This window comes from Rattus norvegicus, chromosome 10 (assembly GCF_021556685.1).
Source record: "Rattus norvegicus strain SHRSP/BbbUtx chromosome 10, alternate assembly SHRSP_T2T, whole genome shotgun sequence".
In the NCBI taxonomy this organism is placed as follows: domain Eukaryota; kingdom Metazoa; phylum Chordata; class Mammalia; order Rodentia; family Muridae; genus Rattus; species Rattus norvegicus.
Window position 1 is genome coordinate 42,459,458 of NC_141543.1, and position 10,278 is coordinate 42,469,735.

At 49.0% G+C, this 10,278-nt stretch overlaps 1 long non-coding RNA gene across 1 annotated transcript; it reads left to right on the forward strand.

The window, feature by feature from the left end:
• The first annotated feature begins 296 nt into the window (after positions 1 to 296).
• LOC148002860 (uncharacterized) lies at positions 297 to 8,685 on the forward strand. Its single transcript, XR_015631600.1, has 3 exons — positions 297 to 353; positions 5,927 to 6,009; positions 8,628 to 8,685. It is a non-coding gene; the product is annotated as an uncharacterized LOC148002860 (long non-coding RNA).
• Positions 8,686 to 10,278: the final 1,593 nt, after the last annotated feature.

A 10,278-nucleotide genomic window follows, 5' to 3' on the forward strand; every position in this document is an offset into this window, starting at 1 on the left:
TGGCAGATAGACTTATAATGTTTGTGTTTGGGGCTTTGTGTATGGAGCAAAGAAGAGGTGCCCTTGACAGCACGGTGAGGAGAAAGCTTCAGGGAGGAGCTGGGGGCTGAGGGAGGAGCAGAGGTCTGACCTGCTTACGTAAGAGTCACTTGTTTTGTGATCCCCGGGTGGCAGAACTGCTAAGTTTAGACTTGAACCTGAAACTTTGGATCCTGGCAAGGTATCAGAGGCTGGCGGCTCTGGCAGGAAAGGCTGTGTGCCCTGCACTTGGGAGGCTCCTGAGAGAGGAGGGGCCTGATAGGGTTGGGGAAAGAAGCTGAAGAAGCTACAGCATGTCACGGCAAGCCCCGAAGGTCAGTTTCCTGCCTCCCTCCAGGGCACTCAGAACCCAGCTTGGTGATTTATTATCTTTCTACCCGTCACAGTCAAGAAAGTCCTCTCCCCTAGAGGGGCAAAGGGCGTTGTAGGAGGGGCAAAAAGGAGCCCATGTTTGGAGATGCATGAGCAAATCCAGACTTTGCCGGCAGCATAGCGTGCATTTGTGCATGCGTGTGCGTGCCTGTGCGTGAGTGTGTGCGTGCGTGCGTGTGTGTGTGTGTGTGTGTGTGCGCGCGCGCACATTCATGAGTGTGATATGCATGGAGGTGTGGCAGCAGGAAACCATATTAGAGGCAGTACAGACACTGCTGTCAAGTTGGGAACAGGCCAATCCATACCCCCTCTGTCCTGACACCAATTACAAATCTGGGATCCCCGAGGCCAACCTCACTAGGGGGGTTGGGGATTTAGCTCAGCGGTAGAGCGCTTGCCTAGGAAGCGCAAGGCCCTGGGTTCGGTCCCCAGCTCCGAAAAAAAGAAAAGAAAAGAAAAAAAAAAAAGAACTCGCTAGGATCTCTGTCACTCCCAGTCACAAGGAAAATTGACCCCGAAAAGTGCCGGGTGGGCAAGGCCAGGGGGCTTCCCAGGGAACTGTCTGCTGTCTCCTGCAGATGGAGTCCCAGCTGGCGCCCACCACTCTCAAAATGTGCCGCCTCACACAGAGCATCGTCCCTGGCCTTGCTACCTGGAGTGTATATTGGGTTCCATGCTTGCTGCCTGTGAGGCTGACATCAGTCAGTCCTTCAGAACTCCCAAGGCCCAGATACATAAGCTTGGCTTGAAGCTGGTAACCGTAGTTGTTGACGTACCCTGTATGACGACTCTCTCTAAATGAAGATCCTCCCCTCGAGCAGCACTTTCTGGAAGCTAGGGGCAAAGGCCAGACCTCCTTTCAGACAAAGTTAAGTTCTTTACTTGTATGTAGATAAATTCACCCTCCAGCCTGCATTAGGCTACAGAGTCCTTTCTTCCAGGACTGAAAACCCCAGGGCATGGTCTTCAGCTGTCCCCATGCACATAATGCAGAAGGAAGCCCAGTGGACTCTGGCTGCCTGTTTTCATGCTGACTGTCACCTAATGCACTGATGGTTGAACACCAGCTGTGGCACAGTGCCCTGGAAAGGGACAGGGTGGACAAGTCAAAGCCAGCTCTGACCCCCAGGCAGCATTCATTCCAGTTAGCAACGCGGCGATCAGGCATTTAGTTCCGTGAAGGAAGCAAAAGGCCAAGCTAAAACAAGAGGGTGAAAGAGAGAACCTATCTTTGAATGGGAGCAGAGGAAGTGACCACTGGGTGGAGGGTGTGCTTCAGTTGGCAGAGTGCTTAGTGTCTAGCACGAAGGAAGCCCAGCACTGGGAAGTGGAGGCAGGAAGATTGAAGCCATCCTTGGCTACCTAATAGTGAGTTTGAGGCAAGCCTGGGCTACATGAGACATGTCAAAAAAATCCCAAAACAACCTTTAACCCTAGCACTCAGGAGGCAGATGCAGATCGATCTCTCTGAGTTCAAGGCCAGCCTGGGCTACATAGTGAATTTTATGACAGTCAGGGAGGGCTACATAGCGAGACTCTAAAAACAACAAAATCCAAAAAAAACAAAAAACAAAAAACAAAAAAACAAAAACAAAAAAAACCCAAAAAACAAAAAACAAAAAAACAAACAAACAAAAAACCAAGACAAGAGTGAAAAATGAAGTAATACTTGTTCAAGTCCTTAAAGACTTAGGTTGTCAAATGACAGAGGCAGGTCCAGCTCTGTCCCTAGGGCAAACACCGTGTATCTGTTCTCTCTCTCTCTCTCTCTCTCTCTCTCTCTCACACACACACACACACACACACACACACACACACACACACACACACTGTGCAGCACATGCTGAGCAGAGAAACTCTGGCTTCTTCCTTGCTCTAGGTCTCTGGTAGGAATGCAGCCTCTGACAATTTTACTTTCCACACCCAAGGCCCAAATCTGAGAGCCTCACAGCTACTGGGGCAGGCAGATGGGTTTGCCACCCAAAACCAGAAAGGGCCGAACCTACTCCAAATCACAACCATTCTAATGCAGCAAATGAAGAAAGAGCCTCTGCCTTTATTAAGATTTATTTTATTTTATTTTTATTTACTTAATTGAATGTAGCCCTGGTTGTCCTGGAACTCACAGAAGTCCACTTGCCTCTGTCCTGAGTGCTGGGAATACAGGTGTGCACCACCACGCCCAGCAAAGAAGAGATTCTAAAATACAAGTATGTGTGCGTGTCTATGCGCACGAGTGTAGTGCCTGCTGAGGCCTGAAGACTGAAGCTCAAGCTATAGGGACATGGGACACAGATGTTGGCATGCAGACTGGGGGCCTCTAGAAGAGCAGCAAAGGTACTTAACTGGTGGACGTTCTCTTTAGCCCCCTTCCCCCGATTTGAGACAGGGTCTCACTCTGTAGCACAGGCTGTTCCCAGATTTATCTTTGCTCTTTGTCTCTTAGGGGCAGGGTGAGAGGAGGGAGAGGCAGGGTTTCATTGTCCTAATCTGGCCTCAAATATGCCAAGTAGCTGAGGATAACCCTGACTTCCTCGTTAGGCTGCCTGCATGCCAGATCCCTTCCAGGCCTGCCTCACTGGGCCTGCCTGGGGTTATGTGGGGCTTGGGATGGAATCCAGGGCATCAGGCATGCTAGGTAAGCACTCTGCCAATTTAGGTAATTCAAGGCCAGCCTGGGATACACAGTGTGTTCAAAAACAGCCAAGGCAGCTTAGCAAGCCATGTCTCAAAAAGTAAAAACTGTGGGAATGGGGAGATAGCTCAGCTGATAGAGGTACTTGTAGTCAAGCTTGTTGATCAGAGCTAGATTCCCCTGGACCCACGGTAGAAGGACAGAATTAACTTCTCCATGCTATTCTCAGACATGTGTGCTGTAGTATGTGTGTATCACCTATAAAATAAACAACAACAACAAAAAAAAAGATGAGGGCTGGCTATGTAGTCCAGGCTGGCCCCAACTTCTACTTCTGGTCTCTGCCTTAGCCTCCCAAGTTGCTGGGATTTCTGTGTGTGCCACTACACCTGACTCTCCAAGGATCCTTTGTGAGCACATTGGGCCCACCAGGTGACCCAGGATAATGTCCCTACATCACTGTCCTTAACATGGATGTGACTGCACTTACATGTGGAGAGTAAACAGTCACACCCATAGAGGCAGGGAGTGCAACAGTGGGCTCCTGGGTCTGAGGGGAAGGCACAGGGAGACCCCTGATGATACAAAGTTTCAGCTACTCCTGTTACATAATTTCCAGAGCTGTACCTGCTGGGGCATCCATGGCTGACAGTCCCGGGACAGGACAGTAGCAATCCTGTCTACTTGATGGGGTTTAGAATCACCTGGGCAAGCCTGGGAGGGAGTTTCTAGAGTGGGTTGATTGAGGAGGGTAGCCTCACCCTAATGCTGGGTGCCATTAGCTCACAGCTTAGACTAAAGAAAAAGGAGAAAGTGAACTGAGCCACCAGCATTTATCTCCCTGAGTTTGCTGACTGTGGATGCCCTGTGGCCGGCAGCCTCCTGTGCCTGTTGTCATGTCTTTCCTGCCTTTTCAACTCCCAAGCCAAAATAAACCTGTCCTTCCTTGAGTTGCCTTTGTCAGATACTGTGTTTCAGTAAGAAGAAAAACCACTCATACAAGCCATGTATTGTAAGTTTAAGCTGTGAAGATAGATTTTTTTCCTTCTTTGTTTTGTTTTGTTTTTGAAGACAAGGTTTCTGTGTGTAGCCCTGAACTTGCTGTGTAGATCAGGCTGGCCTGGAACTCAGAGATCTCTCTGCCTCTGCCTTCTGAGCACTGGGATTAATGCTGTGCACCACCATGGCCCCACTCATTTTGGTTTTCTGAGACAGGGACTTGCTCTGCAGCTCTAGGCTGGTCTTGAACGTAAAATCTTATAGCATCCCTCATGCACACACACACTGTCACTTATATAACCAATAATAATTATATAATAATTTTTAAAAGTCCCTAAAGCAGACTGGAGGCAAGGCGGCTCAGTAAAGAGCCCTTGCTGCTGAACTGTGGTTCAGTTCCCAGCACTCACAAGAAGGCACACAGTGATCCTTAACTTGGTTAAGGGGATCTAGCGCCCTCTTTTGGCCTCCATAGTCGATGCATGCACATGGTACACAGGCGTCTATGCAGGCAAAACACTCATACCCATAAAATAAAAATAATATATACATCTTCGTTTTAAAAGCGAGGAGAGATTGGTAAGTGAGTAGAGATGTTTGCTGACTAGTCTTTGGAACCTATAGAAGAGAACGGACTCCGTACGATCTTCGCGCCCCCCTGCAGCCCTCTCCCCTAATAATAATTAAGTAAATTGATTTTCAAAAAGATTTCTTGCCCCACTCCATGGGGCCCCAAGTCTCTTGAGGGTTAGGTGCATCTTCTCTGACTGAGTCCAGACCCAGCAGTCCTCTGCTGTATATGTGTCGGGGGGGCTTCATATCAGTTGGTGAATGCAGCCTGGTTTGTGGCTCAGAGATCCCAGGGGTCCAGACAGAAGTCCAGCAATGCTGTTCTCTAAGGGTCTACCCAGGAGCTGACTCAGACAGATGCAGAATCACAGAGCAAAGCAGTGGATGAAGCTTGGGGATTCTTATGGAAGAACTGGAGGAAGGGTGCAGGCCCTGAAGGTAACAGGAACGCCTCTGGAAGATAAACAGTGTGAACTAACCTAGACCATTGGCATTCTCAGAGACTCCACCACTAACCAAAAAACCATACACATTCTAGACTAGGCCTCCCGGCACATATGTAGCAGATGTGCAGATTGACCTTATGGAAACGGAACAACTGGAATGGAGCCTCTCCCAAGAGCTGTGGCCTGTACCTGGGATATGTGTTAGTTGGACTGCCTTGTCTGGTCTCAGTGGGAGAGGATGTGCCTGTCCTGGCTGACTTGATGTGCAAGGGTGGGGGCCGTACCCAGGGAAGGCCCACTGGCTCAGAGGAGAAGGGGAGGAGTTATATGGATTCTGGGAGGGTGAGGCAGGGAGGGGCAGTTAGCAGGATATAAAATGAATAAGTACAAATTAATAAATGAAAGAAAAAAGATTCCGGGGTTGGGGATTTAGCTCAGTGGTAGAGCGCTTGCCTAGCAAGCGCAAGGCCCTGGGTTCAGTCCTCAGCTCCGAAGAAAAGAAGAAATGGGTGGATGGGTGCTTGCCTGTAGTATGTAGTCTGGCTTGGTACCCACAGAGGCCAGAAGAGTGCTAGATTTCATGGAACTGAGATTACAGGTGTTCATGAGGCATATGTGGGTGCTGGGTCCTCTGCAAGAGCAGCCAGGATTCGTAATGGCTGAGCCATCTCTCTAGTCCCTAAGACAGAAGAGTAGGGATGTGATCAGCATCTGAACAGCTTGTTGATGGAGATGGTTTCCTGGCTATTCTAAAATTATGGAAATCTGTGTATTAAACATGTATAGCTTTTTATATGCCAACCACACTTGAGGAAAACAACTTGTTTTTATTTTGTATTATTTATGTATGTACGTGTGTGTATAGGGGCTGCGAATGTGTGCCACATGGGTGCAGATACCTGCAGAGACCAGAAGAGGGCGTCAGATCCTCTCCAGCTGGAGTGACAGGTGGGTGTGAGCTGCCTGACTTGTGTGTGGGGAACTGAATTCAGGTCCTCCGGAAGAGCAGGAAGCGCTCTTAAACTACTGAGCCATCTTCAGCTCCAAGAAAATAGGTTAAAAAAAAAATCTTCTGCTAGGCTTGAATCCTAGTATTCAGGAGGCAGAGGCAGGATGATTTCTGTGAGTTGAGGCCAGCGTGGTCTATACAGTGAGCTCCAGGCAGTCAGGGGTACATAGAGGGACACTGTCTCAAGAAACCAAAGTTGGTGGAGAGATACCTTTGTGGTTAAGAACACTGATTGCTCTTGCTAAGGACCTGGGTTCAATCCTTGACACTCACATAATTCTTAACACCTGCATGATAGTTCACGATCATCCAGAATCCTAAGGGACCCAACACCCTTTTCAGGCCTCCAGGGGCACCAGGCATGCATTTGGCACATAGACAGAACGTAAAATAAAATAAATGAATCTTTAAAAAAAAAGATTTTTTGCTGGGGATGGTGGTACATACATGTGATACCAATAGTTAGGAGGTTGAGGCAGGAGGATTACCATGAGTTAGTCAGCTTGAGCTATAGACCAAGACTGTGCCTCAAGGAACAAATATATTCACAGGGTCCCATGAATAGGACAGGCATCTCTCACCTTTGTCCGGCTTGCTATAACTTGCCGGCAGTCAGTAATGTGGTTACAATAATGTGGATAGCATTATAATTGCTCCCATTAACATTATGAATGAAGATTTCCTTATAGGAAGTCTCTGAGACACTTTAGCAGGCTGAAGATGATGGGGGCGGGTCAGGACTGAGGGCCATTTTTTTCTCAATCTGCAGGACCCACATGGAAAAGGGAAAAAACTGATCCCTACAAGCTGTCTTTTAGCCTGTGCACACATAAACAAAAACTTAGAATTTTTTTTTATTCATTTATTATATATGAGTACACTGTAGTTGTCTTCAGACACACCAGAAGATGGCGTCAGATCCCTTTACAGATGGTTGTGAGCCACCATGTGGTTGCTGGGAATTGAACTCAGGACCTCTGGAAGAGCAGTCAGTGCTCTTAACTGATGAGCCATCTCTCCAGCCCTAGAATTCTTTTAAAAGAAGATCTAGTATAAAAAAGAACTTCCCTAAAGTGAATAAGACAATTTTTTTTGTTTTTGTTTTTTTGAGACAGGGTCTCATGTAACCTAGGTTGGGTTTGAAGTCACTATGTAGTCAAGGATACAATAAACTTCTGACCCAGCCTCTAAAATAAAATGGTCTCACACTCATAGACCATCTCATTATTAAGAGAAAATTGCATCCTCTCTGGATGGTTTACTTTGTTCTGTGTGAGGGAGGCGGGCAACTGGATTTTGCACCTAAAGGAAAATACAATCTAAATAAATTAGGCAAAAAGAAAAAAAAAATCAACCCATTGCTCAGATGGCTGGGTAGCAGCCGAAGCCACATGAGTGTGCACTCCAGCTGCGTAGCTAATCTTTACCCCAGCTTTGGTTCCAGTCTACTTCCACAGCTAGAGAGAGAACTCCAGGGTCTCGGTGACTCCTCCCTAGAGTCAGGGGAAAGAGCAGGACTCTGACACTTAGTACTACCTTTGGCTCAGCTCCATTGAAGCCCGTGCATCGGACAAAAGTGAAATAGGGTTACTTACCCCAAAAGAACTATAGTGAGGATTGGCCCATTCCCTCAAGTCAACGAGACATCTCTGGACTCACACGGAACTGAAGTAGCTCTGGGGAACCCAAACTCAGGAGTGGGGGGGCAATGGGAAATGGGCCCAAAGCCTCTTGCAACTGCACAGTTTTCTGCTTGCTTTTCTGCGCCAACAGAAATGCAAGCCTGCCAGGGGAGCTTGCAGGTTCCGGGACATCACCCTGCTGTTTCCCCAAGGTTTTTGGATTTCCTAATTCAAATCTGTAAGAACCCGACTGGCCAGGCTTGGATCAGGTTTTCTTTTGTCTCAGACCAATCAGCCAATCAGCTTTGGCAGGCACAGTGGAGGGGAGGCCGAGCAGAGTCCAGTTTTAAAAAAAAAAAAAAAGGGTGCCTTGCTTTTACCCCTCCCTAAAGGCTGTGACTGGGAGACTGGGAGGGATCAATGAATAATCTTTCTAGTGTACTTTGATTCCAATTCCAAGAACTCCCAGGTTCCCTCCCTGTTCTAGCTAATTTTCTTTGCCTTTCTTTTGTGGCTACTTCCTTGGATTTAAAATCTTCCCTTCTGGAAGGAAAGAGATTCCTAAAAGTCAGGAAGCTACCTTGCAGGCTCCCAGGTTCAGTCCCCAGTACCAGAAAGTAAAAAACAAAACAAAACAACAACAAAACACACAAAAACCCAAAAAAGCAGGAAGCTCTCGATGATATATATATATGGCTTCGGAAGTTCAGCTATCAGACTCACGAGGCCCCTCTAAATAGTCAACAGCTAATGGAGAGGGGACTCTTGAACTTGTGCCCAGGTCCAGGGATACACACAGGTTTTGTGCGTTGGGAGCCGTTAGGGTGATCTTTTCAGCTACTTTGATTCACCTTGTAAATAACTTCAACACAATGGTTTGCCAAAGTAGACTTTGGGTAGAATTCTTTAGTCTGTCATCTGTGCTCTCTCTACAGCAAATAGCTGTCTATGTCTCCCCAGGGAACGTGACACAAGCCACTCACTGAGTCTTAGGTAAGAGCCTTACCACTCCGGTACATCTCCAGACCGTTTCATTCTAAACCAACACTGACACTCCCAGGGTGAGGTTCCCAGAAGCCAGATTTTCTGCTCACCCACGGACACACAGTCAAAAATGGCCCACAAGCTCTCTCGGTGATTGTAAACCCTACCCAGGGCAGCTGGGGAGGCCAGAGAAGGCTACTAGAACTCTTCAGGTACCTTAAAGGTACTTGGAGGATCTTGAACATTGGCTGTCTGCCTCACAGCTGGGCATCAGGGCTCAGGGCCAAGTGTAAGATTCTTGGAGACAAATCTTCCTCGTGTCCCCAGGTCTTGTCCTTCCAACTCTGCCTCCCTGTTGTGACTCAGCAGCTTTTGGTGCCTGGTTTTTAACTCTGGGAGTGGATTGGGTGTTTGTTACAGGGTAGGTGTGCAGACTTGAAAAGCTACGTAAAAACTGTGGTTCTTTGTAATGCAAAGCAAGCTCTAGGCCACCGAGCTTTGTGTCTGCCCACATCCTAGCCCGAAGGGCTTACCCTCATAGTCTAGATCTGGGCTTACGCCCGTTCCCCCAGCCCCCATCAGTTTCCTTCGTTCAGCCCACGGAACAGCATTTTAAATCTGGAGTGGCCGCCAGTGTCCCAGCTGTCTTATTCAGCACAGCAGGTTGTGAGCAACCACCTGACGTCTCCTCTTCTGGACCCCAAATGCCTTGATTCTCTTAGGACGTCTGTCAATTGAAGGCAAAGGGTGTGAAGTCTTCACTCACATGCGATTTCACAAATTCTCCAAGCCTGATTTGGGTTTGGCTTGGTGTGGCACACTGGGAGCCTCAGCAGGGAAGGAGGCCATGCGCTGATGAGACCAGGCTGGGAGAAAGTGACCGTCCGCTCTACACTGCAGGAGAGCAGACATCCAGAACCCGCGTGACCTCCTCATGTAGTGAGACTCCGCAGTCTCACGAAACTCACTTTGTCTTTTCTAATTTCTCAAATGCTTGGGAAATGGCGGAAAGCTGCTTCGACACCAGGGAAAATTGCACGCAAATGTGCAGTGCGGAGCCGGCCCTCGGGAGAGTTTAATTTGCAATTCACTCGCTGACGCACGCGGGCGTGTCGCAGGCTCCGGAAACCCAGTGTAGCGAGGTTGGAGCGCAGAGGACAGTAGCCGCTTTGCCCAATGCAGCGCCACCTTCGGAGCCCAGTGTGTCCCCACTGGGCCTCGGAGTGACTCGCGGCCTCGAGGCTGCGCAGGAGCCACAAGACTCCGGGCGACCCTATTCGCTGAGGTCCTTAGGCCACTGCTCACTGTGCCGGAAACTCCCCTCCCCCTCTTCTCAAATGCTTCCAGCAGCCTGGTGGCTCCAACAGTGACCCGCGTGTCCCCGCGCACGCACACACCTCACGCACGTCAGACCCACGCCTCCCTATCGCCCCGTGCCAAAGTGCACGCAGGCTTTTACGCGCGGTCGCACATGATCACAGAGCCGCAGATGGTGCGAACGCTGCTCCCGGGTGGGAAGAAGACCCCGGGACTGGTCTGGGCGCTGTCCGGGGTGGAGCCGAGGGCGGAGCTTGGAGTCCGGGCGCGCAGAGCTGGGGCGTG